Consider the following 16,494-nt stretch of genomic DNA (forward strand, 5'->3'; position numbering starts at 1 on the left):
TAAAGAAACTGGGTAAGTTGTCCTGCAGAATGTCTCGAATTCTGAGTTTGTCTGCTTGCTTGTGTTTTGTGCCACTTACCTATTTTTGAATAACTAACAATTCTGAAATTTAAAATGATAATATACTACTTATTATTTCAGTGTTATAGATAGATCAGGTTCAATCCTAAAGTTCTTACTTAGAATCTCTCCTGTAATTTCAGTTAGATGATGGCCAGACCTGAAAGAATCAGAAGACTTGACCAGGGTAAATGTCCAGCTTGGTTCACCCATATGTCTGGAAATGAATGTTGATTCGCAGCTTGGAGGATGGCTGTATCTCCATTAGGTTGTTAACAAAAACACTGATCCATGGCATTTCTGTGTGGTTTGCACTACATATAGCATGGAAGCCAGATTTCAAGAAGGAACATACCAAAACAAATACTCCAAGAGCAGAAGCTGCAAGATTTCCTACCTTCTAGCCTGGGATTTCCCCTAGTGTCATTTTCACAATATCTATCAATCAAAAAGCAAGTCTTGAGACCAACCTAGATTGATGGGGAGAGGATACTGCAAGAGAGTGAATATGAGACATATACTCTGAAGATAAATCTTCAAAGTTTAGTGACTACATAGCATTTGTCTATTTGTTCCATTAGTACCAATATATCCTATATATGGAAGTTAACTTTAAAGTCTTAATTATATTAAGTATTTTTTTTCTTTGGCCAATTATATGTCCTAGTGATACTCTATATTTCATATTATGCCACACTGGACGGCTCATGGTTCCAGGTGAGATTTTAAAGGCAGCATACAAATTTATATAAAAACCAACACGGCATATGGGACATCTGGGTGGCTCAGTGGGTAAAAGCCTCTGCCTTTGGCTCAGGTCATGATCCCAGGGTCCTGGGATCGAGCCCCACATCAGGCTCTCTGCTCAGCAGGGAGCCTGCTTCCCACCCCTCTTCTCTGCCTGCCTCTCTGCCTACTTATCATCTTTATCAAATAAATAAATAAAATAAAATAAAAACCAACATGTCATAAAGTAAGATAATAAGTAAAATACTAAAGATAAAAGAGGGTATATATTTAAGATACCATTAAAATGACTGCATAAAAGTATACACACTCAAAGAGTCTCCATTCCCACCTCTCACAGCTTCCTTGCCCTGCTATGGGAAAACACATCATAATCTCCAAGGAAAATGAAGCATGATCTTTAGAGTGTCTTTCTAAATGCTGTCTTAATCATATGATTGAGTTCTTTAATAAGTGCATATGTGTTGTTGGAAGAGAATAACATATGTCACATACCAGAGGGTCATTCAGTGTGAGTCATTAGGAAACCACTTCCTGATTTCAGACAAGATGGAGGTCTCCCCAGCACCACTCCGTGAGAAGTTACAGGATGCACTGGGTGAAGGACATTATTTTTCTCAAAGGAAAGGCTCTGAAATCATTCAAGTGATTGAAAAGTATTTGTCTAAGACTAAGGAAACTCACCAGATAGATATGTGAACAAAAGTACTAACTAGATGCCCAATTAAATGCAAATTTTGAATAAACAATGATTTTTTTAAGTGTAAATATATTGTATGCACTATTAGTGACATAGTTATACTAAAAATATTGTTTTTGTCATTTATCTGAAATTCAAATTTAACTTGGTATATTTTTATTTGCTGAATCTGACGATTTGAACCCCAGAGAATATGAAAGAGTTTATCTGGATTTGATAAATTTAAGAGAAACACAATTATTATATTGATTTAATTATAATGAAGCATCAGTGTGGTTCAGACAGCATGTCTGATTTGCACAGTATTGTCCTAAAGTTTCAAATTTCCTCTTTACTTTATCTTGTGCCTAGAAAATATTATTGCACACTTTACTACTCAATTCAGGACATTATAACTCAATTCAGGGCACAAAGTTATTCTAAAAGTAGTATGTAACTAGCTATGGTTACTAATTACACTGTTACCTACTACCAGGCAAAGAATAAAAGTATAAGCAACAAAAATAAATCTTTTGCAAATGAAGAATGGATAGAAGAGTTCCTCTAATTATGAAGTAATTATACTACAAAGCATCTTTGTAAACCAAGCTCACCACAACTAGCATTCAAAAGATGTAAGTTCAAAAGGCTTGACTGGAAGAAAAATAACACAAAGGTTACTAAGAGATGACTCTGTTATCATGACTGCTTTTTCAAGACTTTAAACAACACCCAGTTTAATATAGCATAATCTCAAAAGTACAGCTCAGGATTCAGGTGGTCCAGATGTGTATCCTGCTTCTTCCAACACTAGCTATTTGTCTTTGGGTAGACTCCACAACTTCTCTAAGTCTCAATTCCTCTTCTGCAAAATAAAGAAAATAATATCTATAGTATAAGTTGTTTTGAGAGTAAATTACTCCAAGTAAGACACCTAATCCAGTGCTGGTACAGAACGGGCACTCAACCAGTTTTGTCAATAAAGATGACAAAGAGAAAATGGTTAGAAGATAATAATGGTGGCAGTGATCTGAAATTAACATGTATTAAAAAAAGAGGCATAGAAATGATATCAGTTGTTATTCCCAGGCTGATGTGATTTTCTATCTTATTCTTCGTTATTCTTGACATTTTCTAAAACTATGTAACTTTTAAAATCAACTAAGCCTACTATTTAAACTGTCTCTACAATAAATAACGAGTTCATTTTTGTATGGCTTAAGCACAAGAGTTACCTTTGCCCCAACCAACTTCTTCAATCCTCTATCCTGTCTAAATTATAACCATGCCTTTAGAATGATAATATAGATGTGTTATTTGGGAGAAAAAAGAGAATATTTTATATATATATATATATATATATATATCATATAAATATTTATATATATGCATATATTATGTGTGTATACACATATATAATATCATCAGTGCTCATTAGTGTTGAGCACATCATGCATCAGATAATTTAGCTGGTACTGAAGGGAAAAATAGAAAAGAAGATAACAAAGTTTTCATGGACAAAAAGCATAAATGGATGGACTAACAAGGAAAGCTCTAAAGTACTAGGGACATTTGGGATAAGGCTGTGCACAGTCTGAGACACAAGTCTTCTGGGGATTATTTCATACTGGAGAGATTTAGGGCCACAAAGTAGGAAATGAAAGAATAATGTGATTCACAACTTTGCCTACTATAGTCCCCAGAGTAATGATGCTGGTGGAAACAGTGACCCATTGTGTTTAGTTGGTGGCAAATTTTCATGTATTTTTTAAGTTTTCAATTATTTGTTTCCCCCTTACTTAAATGTAGTGTGGAAAGCCAGTGAATACTTTGGAGACAGCATTTTTTTTCCTAATCTCATGTCTCCTTTTGATCTAGAAACCTTTAATATTCATGGCTTTCAGATTCTCATAATTTATACCTTCAATAACATTCAATAACTTTTCTATCACCTCTAAAACAATAATCCCCAAATCTTTATCTGTAGCTATATCTTCTTTCACGAACTCCAGTTCTACATATACGTACTTAGTTATCCCCCAGTCACAGCAAACTGAGCATGCCCTAAGAGGAACTCATCTCTTTCCATCAGCCACACTCCAGTATGAACTATGTTAGAAGAGTGGAAACCCCATTCTTATTTATTTCCCTCCACACAACCCACAAAGTTCTACATTTCCAGCTCCCCTTTACCATTTTAGTCCATGGTAGTCCTCCTTTCTCTCTTCCTGTCTCTCTCTCTTTTTTCTGTTCCCTTGCAATACAGTTATTTATACCGCAAGAAAAATGTAAACTCCACCCTTGGAGACTATCCTCCTTTTTTCCACAGTGTAACAACATTGCTATATATTTAGCAGATTGCATTTGTACTTTCCTAAATTAGCCCATTTTATGCTTTGTAGGCTAACCTCATACAAACCCTTCTTTTAAAGGGCATATGAATTTCCTTAGTGTTTTATAATGTTCAGCTTAACAAGGAGAAATTTTGCCTATAAATTTTCCAAACACAAAATGTTTTTGTTAATAATTAAATGCATATCTCTAATTTGGAAAATCCTCTTATCTCTAGATAAAGAAACAATATAAAAAGTTGGTAATGTATAGACAATGAGCTTCAAATATGTTGCAGAATTCAAAGAAAATGCTTTTGTGGTACCGATTTTGTCACTTTGTAAACATCATCTGCCATTAACTTTCCTTTAAGAAACACATGACTGACATTATTGTAATGATTTCAAAATAAATGTCAAAAGAAATGAATTGGTCAGCTATAAGAATTTATGCTTTATCCACCTCACAATGTTTACTTCAGCCTCCCTCTACCATCCTCTGAATTACCAGCCTTTTATGACAATTTTTTAATGACAATTAGGCAACACTTTGTCATCTGAGCTATAAGAATATTATTTTCTCTTCATATTTTCTCCAGGATAACTCTATAGGTTGTCCAAAGTAGATGAAAAACATTGAGATAAAATGATACTGTGAAGCACTGACCAATTGTGTTCTTTCCCAAGCTTTACTTGTACTCTGTGACCTTCACCAGCATTCTCAACAAGTTCTCAAAAATTCGTGAAAGAAAAAGAGCCAGTTGCTGTAAGGGTTTTGTCCCTGCTGATAAGAAAGGTGGGGTTCTTGGTGGAGGGATCAGTGATCACTGGAATGGAAAGCCGATGGGAAGGTGAACATCTGTGGGGTGGTGGCAACAATGACACGCTCTATTCCAGATTAAGACTAAATGATGCACAGCTGAGAAAATGACTGTGTGGTACACATAATGGTGTGCCAGCAACCAGAATCCTCTCCTATATCACTCCCACTGCCCACACACCAATCCTACAGAATTGTGTGAACATTCTGGAATTTAGAAGCCACCTTAGAAAAAAGATAGTGAAGGGATGATGAATTGAGGAGAAGTACCTCTAATTTTGCCCTCCTTCTGAAATCTTTCTACTCAAAACTACTCAGACAAGAGTAAGGTACCGGTCTTATCTCTAATCTCAAAATGTTTTTTCTGGTTTTTTTTTTTTTTTGAGAAATAATTGATACATCACTATATAAGTTTAAGGACAATAGTATGGTGATTTGATTTACATATATTATAAAATGATTGCTACACTGGATTCAGCTAACATCCATATTCTCCTACAGATACAATAAAGAAGAAAAATATTTTCTTCTTGTGATAAGAACTGTCAGGATTTACTCTCTTCACAACTTTCCTGGACTTCATACAGCAGAGTTAGCCATAGTCATCATGATGCTGTATGTGACCTTTCTACAAGGTGGATGAGAAGGTAATTTGGTGTAGCCACTATGGGAAACAATATGGAGATTCCTCAAAAAATTAAAATGAAAACTAGCATATGATCCAGTAATGCCACTTCTGGGAATATATCCAAAGGAAACAAAAACACTAATTCAAAAAGATATCTGCATCATCATATTCATAGCAGCATTATTTATAATAACCAAGATATGGTAATAAGACATGGAAACAACCTAAGTGTTCCTCAACAGATGAGTGGTTAAAGAAGTTACCATATATGGGTGACTGGGTGGCTCAGTTGGTTATGTGTCTGCTTTCAGCTTAGGTCATTAACGAGCTGAGATGGAGCCCTGGGTCAGGATCCCTGCTCTATAGGGACCCTGCTTCTCTCTCTCTCCTTTCCCTCCATCCCCCCAAATTGTACACGCTCTGCCTCAAATAAATGAAATCTTCTTAAAAAAAGAAATTGTGGTATATATAGATATGGAATGCAATAATATAGGAATATTCAGCCATTAAAAAATGAGGAAATCCTACCATGTAGCAATAACATGAATGGACCTTGATGGCATTATGCTAAGTGAAATAAGTCAAATACAGGAAGACAAATACCATATGATATGTGGAATCTAAAAGCAAAAGCTCAGTGAAAAGAGATCAAACTTATGGTTACCAGAGATAGAGGTAGGGGGAGTGGGAACTGGAGGAAAGTGATCCAAAAGTACAAACTTCAGGGTGCCTGGGGGGCTCAGTCCATTAAGTGTTGGCTCAGGTCATCATCTCAGGGTCCTGGGACAGGTCCCCCATCTGACTCTGCACTCAGCAGGGAGTTTCCTTGAGATTCTCTCTCTCTCAGTCTCTCTACCTCCTCCTCTTGTGTCCTCCCTCTTTCTCTCTCTCTCTCTCTCTCTCTCTCCCTCAAATAAACAATCTTTAAAAAAAGTAAAAAGTTCTAGCATTAGGATAAATAAGTACTAGAGATGTATCTCAGAACTTTGAATCCACTTTCCCTTTACTATCTGACACATTTAAATACATTTGCAGGGGCACCTGGGTGACTCAGTAGGTTAAGCCTCTGACTTCACCTCAGGTCATAAACTCAGGGTCTTGGGATCAAGACCTCCTTCAAGCCCCACTTCAGTCTCCATACTCCCTCTCCCTGGGCTCCTTGCCCTCCTCGTGCTCTCTCTCCCAAATAAATAAATAAAATCTTTTTAAAATAAATAAATAAATAAATGCATTTACTATATTCATTACTAGAACTATGTAACTGTTCCATCTTTTCCAGTGCCCTGTGACCTTGTGTTGGGGAAATATAAATGAAAACAAAATCTCCTCCCAACCCAGGAAACTTCTCCATGAAGGTAGAAGAAAAAGAAAATAACTTATTATTAAATAAGAACGTGATATGCATCCCATGCAATCTGTTAAAGACAATGCCAATGCAGAAAGAAACCTCACCCCCTCTTCTGGAGCCAAGGAGATACAATCCCTACACACATATTCTCAAGATAAACCTGAACTGGTCCTCAAGAAAGAAGATTTGACAGCACCATTTGTCACACAGTTCATCCTAAATTCACTAAGTAACTGGGGTGACTATCTATGTTAGCTAATAGACTTTATATAGAGGAAACACGCACTTGTATCTATATAATAGGAAATGGTTTTGTAACTTGGTGTGAGGTGTGTGCTGCCAAAGCTGAGCTCCTACCATCCCACAGAAACTGGGAAACAGGGTCAGGATATTCCTTGATGATTAGCTTCCAAAGTGATGTCTCCCAGATCCCTAAGAAAGACAATCCTGGGGTATAAAGCTGGCAAGAGCTATATTTAGCTTTTAGTAAGATTCCTATATCTTTCAAAAAGACAGAGGGATACTTGGGTGGCTCAGTTGGTTAGGCATCAGACTCTTGCTTTCAGCTCAGGTGATGGATTTATGGTTGTTGGATTAAGCCCCACATCCGGCTCACATCCCGCTCTATGCTCAGTGTGGAGTCGGCTTCAGATACTCTCTCCCTCTCACTCACTCTCCCTCTCTCCTAAATGAATAGAAAATGTTAAGAGAGAGAGAGAACTTATCAGTTTTCTAATGTAAAAGCTCTCCAAAAAGGAAGGGGAAGTCTCCTTTTTTATTTTCAATAGGGAGAATTAAGTCTCTGACTTTTAACTTGTATTTGCCCTTATAATTGGATAAGTCATTAATTGTTTGAGGTCTTTGTTTCTAGATTTATAAAAGGCTAATTTGTATTTTATAGTCTCTAACATACATTTTCTCTTTAGAGTCCATGTGACTATCTTCTCTCAACTTGATGTCATCCACAAATTTAATTAAGTTGCCTTCTAGGTTCTTAACTAAATAAATCTTAAGAGAACCCCTTGACATTCTGGTCTGACGGCTTATAGCTACACTGTATTGTTCTCTTATTGAACATAAGCCATCTTACAGAACAACATCAACAGACAAGGTCACTCTAGGGAGTATGATAAAGTGAAAGAAACCAAGGTCACTGTATAAACCACAAAATATGAAATTTCCTCCTCCCCTGGCTAATATAGGTGACTATTGCTTTTTTTTTAATCAATTGGGCTTTATCCTAACTATGTTCTTTTCATAGGTAAGACTGATTACAGTACCTAATCATAGAATTACCCCGATTTCCTGATAACATCAAAAGCCCCATTTCCTTAGACCCTCTCCAAAATTATTCTGTCAAAACTCAAGTCCCATAATAGAATGCCCCATAATAACAGTTTCCTGCAATGTCAACAAGTAGTAAAGCATCTTATTCAGCTACAGGTATGTTGCTAGTGGTCTCTGGCAGGAAGGAGGGGATATCATTGATTTAATATGAATGTGGAACAGGACAAAACCAAGGGCAGAGCTTGTGAAACAACACTGGAGCCTTCACTGCTTATAGTCATTGATCCTTTAATCAATAACTTTGGCCATGGTAATTTAACAGAATACATATCTACCTGACTATATAACTATTCCTTATATCTCTCTCTATTTTCTTTACAAGATTATCAGGAGACTTTTTCAAATTACCTTGTCAGACATTTTTTTATGTAATACCTATGACATTGTCCTGATATTTTTTTCACTTTTGAATTATTTGATTTACATGTGTGTGTGTTTATAAACTGTATATATTTTCTAATTATGGGGGGATGGCGGTCAAGGTTGTTTGGTTTGCCAGTGTTTATTAAACTCATGTCAGCACTTACTGCCTCCTTATATGTTACTCAATCTGATATCTTTCCCTGGTTTGTCTATGGTATTCTCACTCAAAGTATCTTGGGTTTCTATTTTTTCTCCTCCATTTAGGCTTCAATTTCCTTATTAATATATTTGTGCTTTTCTTTTAATTTAAAGCTGTTTCTGCTTATTTTAAGCAAAATGACTTGTTGAAAGGCTCTCCTTTCTATCATGTGAAGTCTATAGCATCTATTAAAATCAGTAGTAACAGAAGCTAATTAATGTAATGTTCTATTACAAAGAACACCTAATAATTAGCCTTAGTAATTTTTTTTTTTTTTACCAAAATTAACTCAGTAGATGCTTAAGAATTAGTTAGGCCTAAAACTAACTAGGAAAGGATCAAAATGGTACACAAATGTTCAATGGAAGTAGCAAATCTGAGAAACAATGTCCTGTCCTAGGAGTAGAGGAAAGAAGGGAAAGGTTGGCATTATTACAGCCTGGAGGCTTGGAGAAGGGGTCAGTGAAGCTGAGACTCAGACTTCTGTGAACAGTGTGTTGTCAGACTGCTGCTGGTATGTCTGAGGGGGTGCCTTGAGACCAGGTCTACAAGGGATGGGAAAACTGCAAACTGGATCAGATGCTGTACCTAAAAGGAGCTGGGATGAAAAGCATCACTGGCAAGACACCCACAGGAATGGGAAATACACATAAGCTCACAAAAAGGAGAATATCCTTTCCCCCTCCTTCAACCTTGTGTGTCCTTTTTGCTTAATATTCTTTTTTAAGATTTTTACTTATTCATTTCACAGAAACAGACACAATGAGAGCAGGGAGCTCAATGCAGAACTCGATCCCAGGACCCTGGGACCATGACCTGAACCAAAAGGAGAGACTTAAAAGTCTGTGCCACCCAGGTACCCCCACCCTTGTGTGTCCTTTTGGCATCCTTATTGCCAGACAGCAACTGGCCAGAAATGTGGTCTGCAGAGTCATAGCCCCAGCATCACAGACGGAGTCTACAGGGTGGGTTTGAGACCAAGAAATAATAGTTTAATGACTGGTACAAACACACTCTCAACAGTCATGCCAGGCTTCTACTTTTTGTGCTTGCCTTTGATTAAAGGTTCCTCTTTTTCTTTTTTACATGTCCTATCACTCAAAATGAGTTTTTTAACTTCCTTTGTCTAATGCCCAAGCCCATTTGGCTATTTCTAATCAGGATTATGATTTCTAAGCTTAAATGGTCACTTTCTCTCCTTGTGCCTTTGGTTCCCTTTTGAACAACAAGTTTTCCTGATAGGCCATAATTAAACACAGAGGGGTACTTTCCCTTACTGTTTCCTCTGCTTTCAGAAATATGTTACCTAAATTTCCACGGGGTGACCTATGCACTCATAAATCTGTTTATCTCCCCTTGATTCCACCTTTATGAACATATATCTTATTTCCTTAATGGTACCTATCTTTTGAATATACACACAATGTGTTCATGAAAACTCTGGCTAGCTTCTAGTTAGGTCTTTCCCTAGCAATAAATAAAAAATTCCCTTATCCTAGCTCTACATGGAAAATAAGTTTTCTTCTTTATATTCAGCCATTTTCTTGCTTTAGTTTTCTACTTTTTTTCTCTCCAAGCTTAATAATTATATATCCAGTCTTCTGATTTTTTTTTGTATGCTCCCCACCTCCAAATCATATATTTTTTTTTCTTTTCCTAGTTCACTTTCTGTGTTTCCTCTCTTCTCTTCTTTTATCTTCTCTGCTTACGTTCCACCTACACTACTCCTATTATTCTTACTGTGCTGGGTCTTCCTAATCAATCTGAAGAGGCTCTCTACTTCATTTCTTTTCTTCCCCTAGGGACTTCAGACAAAGACCGTTCTTCAGAACTTAACATTCTGTCTCCTCTTTCCACAAGAAGGCTCTTCTCCCTGCTGTATTCTTGTTGCCCCTCCCCTGTGGTCACTTGTTTTCTTCAATTTCTTACTTCTTTACTATTCTCACCGCACCACCACCACATGGGCCCTTTCTCCCACCCAGCCCTATATTTCTTTATCATCATATGATTTTCAGTAATTTGAGAAATAGAACATAACACACAACATGACGCTGACTTGCCTCTCCTTCTTACATGTAAAATGTTTCCTCTTACCAGTCATTATGCTCTACCATTTTTGCAGCTGACATGTATAGCTCATCTTTGGCTTTTATATATCCTACCTATAATTCATTTCTCTTTTCAAAAAGAAACGAAATGTTCCTGGCAGATGGAGAACCTCACCTTCCCCTTCCTACAACTATTACACAAATGGGTTGCCTCATACAAATCTAAGCTTCCTTGCCAAAAGCCAGAATTGCTAAAATAATGCAGTATTAGAGATTAAAGTAAACAAATTCTGTATTGTGCAAGAAAATGGAATCAGCCCACAGTTCTCAAGTAACAGAACTATTTTACTGTGACACAACCCAAAATAAGTCAAATATCTCTGATGATATAAATCTAACATCAAAGCCCCCAATTTCCAAGGTCTGGATTTCTATCTATATTATACTAGGTTAAAAGGCCATTTTATTTTACTCTACTTGAATTAATAATTATAGTACTTTGCATTTTCCAAAATCCTTTCAAATATTTGAATAGTAAAATACTCTTTAAGCCAGGAAGAGAAAACATATATATTATTTCTATGCTACAGATTTTAAAAAAACTGGAAAAATGTTCAGTGATATTCAAGGTCACAAAGAAGTGGCAAAATGAGGACTTAAATTTAGCTTTCCTAAATTTAAGGAAAGGAGTTTCAGCATTCTTGCCACATCATATCTGCCTAGCAAGATTCCGGCACAATTTGTGAAACAAAAACATGAAAAAGAAATCACCCATTAGACATTGTTTTAAAACTCTAATGAATTCTTCTGGAAAGCTATTTGGCAATGGATAGCAAATATCATAAATGCTTTTTTAGTCTTCAACCTAATTATTCTACTAGCACAAATCCATTGTGAGAGAATAATCTGAAATACAAAAATGATTCATGAAGAAATATACCCACTGAAGAGTTATTTATAACCAGAATCAAACTACAGCTAAAAATGGTAGAAGGTTAAATAAATACAGTAAATTCACAAGGTGGAATTATGAACAGCTATTAAACTAAGTCCCATTATGAGTTTATACTACCATGAAAAATTATTATTCTATGAATACTAATTGAACAGAACAGGGTTCAAATTTACACATAAACTATGATCCCAACTACTATATATCCTCATCCAATATATCTTTTCACTTATGTACATTTTTTTTTTTAAGATTTTATTTTTGGTGACTCAGTTAAGCATCTGCCTTCAGCTCAGGTCCTGGGACTGAGTCCTAAGTAAGGCTCCCTTCTCAAAGAGGAATCTACTTCCATCTCTGCCCCAATCCCGCCCCACTCACGCTCGCGCACACGCTCACTCTCTCAAATAAATAAATAAAAACTTTTTTTAAAAAAGAGAGATAGATTTTATTTTTAAGTACTCTCTACACCCAACAAGGGGCTCAAACTCACAACCGCAAGATTAAGAGTTGCGTGCTCCACCAACTGAGTCAGCCAGGTGCCCCTCAATTGTGTACATTTAAAGTGGTAATTTTAAAATTTTGTTTTCTGAAAATGTATTATTAAATTAATGTTGCTGCTATAATCAATGGCATTGTTTACACAAGGAAAAATATATTGTAAAATCCATTTAAAAATTCTGGAATAAAAGTCAAAAAATATTAAAAGCTATTTGGAGTGGAATTGTGGATAATTTTCTTCTTTTATTTGATTACATTTCTCCCCAAAGCTATAATTTAGTAAACTGCAACAACACAAACCCTCCCTGAGAAGTCTCCTTGTTTCCTATTCACTCACATAAACCAAATATCTTTTTTTTAAAGATCTTATTTGCTTATTTGAAAGAGAGGAAGAGAGAGAACAGGCATGTGCATGTGCAAGGAGAGGGGTAGAAAGAGAGGAAGAGGGAGATCTTAAGCAGACTCCCTGCTGAGCACAGTTCGTGACCTGAGCTGAAACCAAGACCTCGGGTAACTGACTGAGCCACCCAGGTGTCCCCCAAATATCTTTTTCCTTTAATTTTTTTTTAAATTTATTTTATAGAGAAAGAGAAGAAGCAGGCACAGCAGCAGGCAGAGGGAAAAGCTGGCTCCCCACTGAGCAAAGAACCCAATCCAAGGACCAATCCCAGGACCCTGGGATCATGACCTGAGCTGAAGGCAGTTGCGTCCCCCAAATATCTTTTTTTATCATTGACCTTCATTCTGACATCCTTTATTAATGTAGCTATGTAGTTATGAACAAAACATTTTATACCAACAATATTTTATTTTCTTTTTATTTTATTTTCCTTTTATTTCACAAATTTTTCCTCCCATTTTTTCAATTTAAATTCTCATTTTTTGTTCATTTTGTATTGTTCTTATATGCTTTCCAAGGCTACATCAACTCATAAAACCTTTGTTCTATGTGCCCTCTGATGCATGTTTCATGGAAGCTATTCTCTCATCTGGTCTCTCAGGTCTCCAGATTCTTAATTTTTCACCCGATCTTGAAAAGTGACATAGCAAACTTCCAAAATTCTTTAGTGCTAGACCTCAGTGCCTAGCACCAAAGCACCAGGAGTCTGTTTTCATGAGGAAATGACCAGTCTCTCAAGAGGAAATTTACATTAAGTAAACAAAAGCTCCTGCTTATGTCTATGTGTAACAGTAAAGCCCAAACTAATGGAAAATACTAGTATCTGTCACTCAGAAAAATGTCTCCTACTCTAGTACGCTTCTGGAAGAATGCTGGTAATACTAAAATTACTTTTTCTCTATTAAACATTCATAGTTGTATACAATGCCTCTCTGAGCAAGAAAAAAAGATGTTTCCTGCACTATATATGTAACTTTGGGTAAGCAGCATAGAACAGTTGTTACCTAGGATGTTAAACTAAAGTTTGGTAACTTGCCAGACCTCTAATTAAACTAAGTTAAAGGACCATGGTTATACCCAAAGCTAGAGCACAATTTTCATTACTCTAAGACTGTCTGAGCAATAGTAACAAGTGACAAGTACTGATCAAAACCTAGATATGAAGGCTCATCAAATACTATCACAACCCAAACTACAAGCGAGTAGAGAGTCAAAGTGGTAAAGTAAAGCTCTATACACTATGCTGTGCTATGTGAGGTCAATAAAATGTTTTCAAATTTCTTCATAAGACAGATGATTTGAAATTAATATTTCTTCAACCTCCACAGAAACCCAATTTCTCAAGAAATTGGAATACATCTGCACCCAGGAAGGACTGCACGGTATAATGGTTAGTGCATTCACTCTGCAACCAGACTCAATTCCTTTCTTGTTTCTGCTTCGTGGGCAAGTTGCATAACCACTCTGGTCCTCAACAGGTAAAATGGGACTGAAAAAGGAACCCACCTCAAGCCAATTAAGTAACTAAGTTATTATAATGTGCCTAGAAAAATGCCTACAAAGGATAACTGTGCCATTCCAAAACATGACTCCTAGGCATAAGGATTACTTTTGAGCTGATTATTTTTAAGAAACAACAGACACAGTAGCAGCTCTGAAAACATAGTAGAAGTTACCCTTAAGAAAGATTTACATTGACAAAGGAAATCTGCGTTTGAGTCTTTCTCTCTGTACCAGGAAGATAGGGACACTCCAAATCACAAGAAACTCTTAACACTGGAGAAGGAATTAAATCTACATGACAACCTTGCTCTTACTTAGAGTGCTTTTCCTGACAACCTCACTAAAGCCCTCACCTTCCAACACATTTCTTTTGTCCTTAGCTGGAGATAGTACTTAAGGTGGTGGCTCGGCCATTTCAGTTTTCCTGTTTCCCCTAGGGCTATCCCACGTATACATGAAGTACATACATTCTTAACCTTTGTTTCCTCTTGTTACTCTGTCTTCTATTACAGGAGTGTCTCAGCCAAGATCCTAGAACAGTAGAGGAAAAATTATTTTTCTTCCCTTACAGCTGGTACATAATAGGCACCAAATAAGTTTTGCTAAATAAATAAAGAGAGAAAGCTTGAAAGAAGGTCAAGATTTTGTTCTAAATATGTTTTGCTCCACTGGTTGAGGCCCTTATCCACTGGGGTCTAGGCCCTGCAGTGGGATTGTATTATTATAGTCTACTACCAAAATATGGCAAGATGATGGTTGTACTGGTCAGTTTTATGTGTTAATTTGGCTTGGCTGTAGTAACCAGTTTTAGGGGAGAAAAAAAAAAATTTCTCTTTATCCTGATTCTCAGCTGGGAACCCTGTAACAAAAGACAGATTAACAAGCGAAAAATGGATATTTATTAATACATCCATCTCATGTATACATGGAAGGTACTCAGGGAGGTGGCTTAACTCAGGCTTAAGTACCATGTTAAGTACCAAGACGAGAGAATGGTGTAGGAGAAGCTAGTTTGGGTAGAGGACTATGAAAGATATGGTAAACAAAAGTAAGGTTTGTTATGAGTATACATATGCACACACACATACACACACAAGCATATCCTATTGTGTTTTGGTTTTTTTTTTTCTGGTGGACTCCTGACTAATCAGTTGTCTGAAGTGCTGAGTCAAAGAATGCATTTTTGTCAGATACAAAATCCTTTGCTAGAAGAATAGAAAATGGATCAACTCAGATGTAATTCTGCCACAAGTGAAAGATTACAGGGACCTAGTAAGAAGATTGTTTGTGGAGTTAGTGATAATTAAAACCATTTTTATGCAGAAACACATCACTGCCCTTGAATAATTTATAGCCACAGATGAGTTCATAACCATCAATTGATCACTCAGAGAAAACTACTACAGGTGCCATCCATGGGGTGACAGCTGATTGAGTTTCCCATGGGCAGGGAGGTGGAGTGAAGGTAGATGATGAAAGCAGTCAGAAGTAAATCACCACTGCTGAACTTCACAACCCTGATAAGTCACCTGAATTATATGCTTTAGGAGAAAGCTGATATGTGTCTATCAACTTTTAGGAGTCAAAATAACAAAATACACATCTAAGACACAGAAATAAATTGAGAAACCAGCAACATTTCAGTTTTATCTCTACCCTTAAAAGGAGAACCCAGCAAGTGAGGTCCTAGTGGGTAGAGTTAAGCCCCTATCCTAGCCTAGACTAGCTAAAGGCCAATTTAAAATCATTTGCCTCTAAATTACTTCTAGTGTGAGAGTTGACCATGTGTATAAATTCTCTTACTAAGAACTTTCCAAGTATAAATGAAACCCACTAAAAATAAAATTATTGTGGAATAATACTGTGACCAGGAGCTTTTGGGGGGGAAATCTACACTAGAACAGAAGAAAATTCCAACAAATAACTAATTCTTATGACTTGGCATATTTTCAATTGCAGACCCTTTTAGTCTGCTAAATTTTATACTATAAATCATTTTATATTATTTCAACTTTAAAAATCAAACCCAATGTTACTAAATGTAAGGTAGATAAGTTGCCTGATAAAAATTGTGATAATTTAAATTTTTCCTGATTATTATTCTATCATTTTAAACTATATGTATATAAAAGTAAACTCACCAACAATACTGAATTTCTTAACAGAAAAACAGAAGACTAACTAACTTGCTTTCTTTGATGGAAGAAAAAAAAGGAAACCTACATTAAGTTTAAAACCCCTAACTTATGTCACAAGAAAAGAAAATAAAATGTGAAATTGAAGTCAAGGGAAAGGTATTTGTAGAAACCTGGAGTCTTTGAAATATTCAGATTCCAAATGAACTAGACTACTTTAAAAGAAAGAATGCAAGATCAAAGTCATGAACAAGACAGAAACCAAAATATCACCTCATATAAAACAGGCCACCTGAATTAGTATATTCGCAGAGTCTAAATCTGAAAGAAAAAAAAAAAAAAGACAAGGACATGCTGCCAGCTACAAAAAAAGTCTGGAAGAAAGTTACATTTTTCCAGGTTTTATGGAAACCCAAAAAGGGCAATTTGTATGCTTT

General features: G+C 36.2%; 1 long non-coding RNA gene across 2 annotated transcripts; it reads left to right on the forward strand.

The window, feature by feature from the left end:
- The first annotated feature begins 4,882 nt into the window (after window positions 1-4,882).
- Window positions 4,883-14,211, forward strand: LOC309854378. 2 transcript variants are annotated; one of them, XR_014306188.1, is made up of 3 exons: window positions 4,883-4,965; window positions 5,138-5,283; window positions 13,748-14,211. It is a non-coding gene; the product is annotated as an uncharacterized lncRNA (long non-coding RNA). The 2 variants fall into 2 exon arrangements; XR_014306189.1 differs by lacking the exon at window positions 13,748-14,211 and adding an exon at window positions 6,544-6,648.
- Window positions 14,212-16,494: the final 2,283 nt, after the last annotated feature.

Source organism: Mustela nivalis (genome assembly GCF_964662115.1).
Source record: "Mustela nivalis genome assembly, chromosome: 1".
NCBI classification, from domain to species: domain Eukaryota; kingdom Metazoa; phylum Chordata; class Mammalia; order Carnivora; family Mustelidae; genus Mustela; species Mustela nivalis.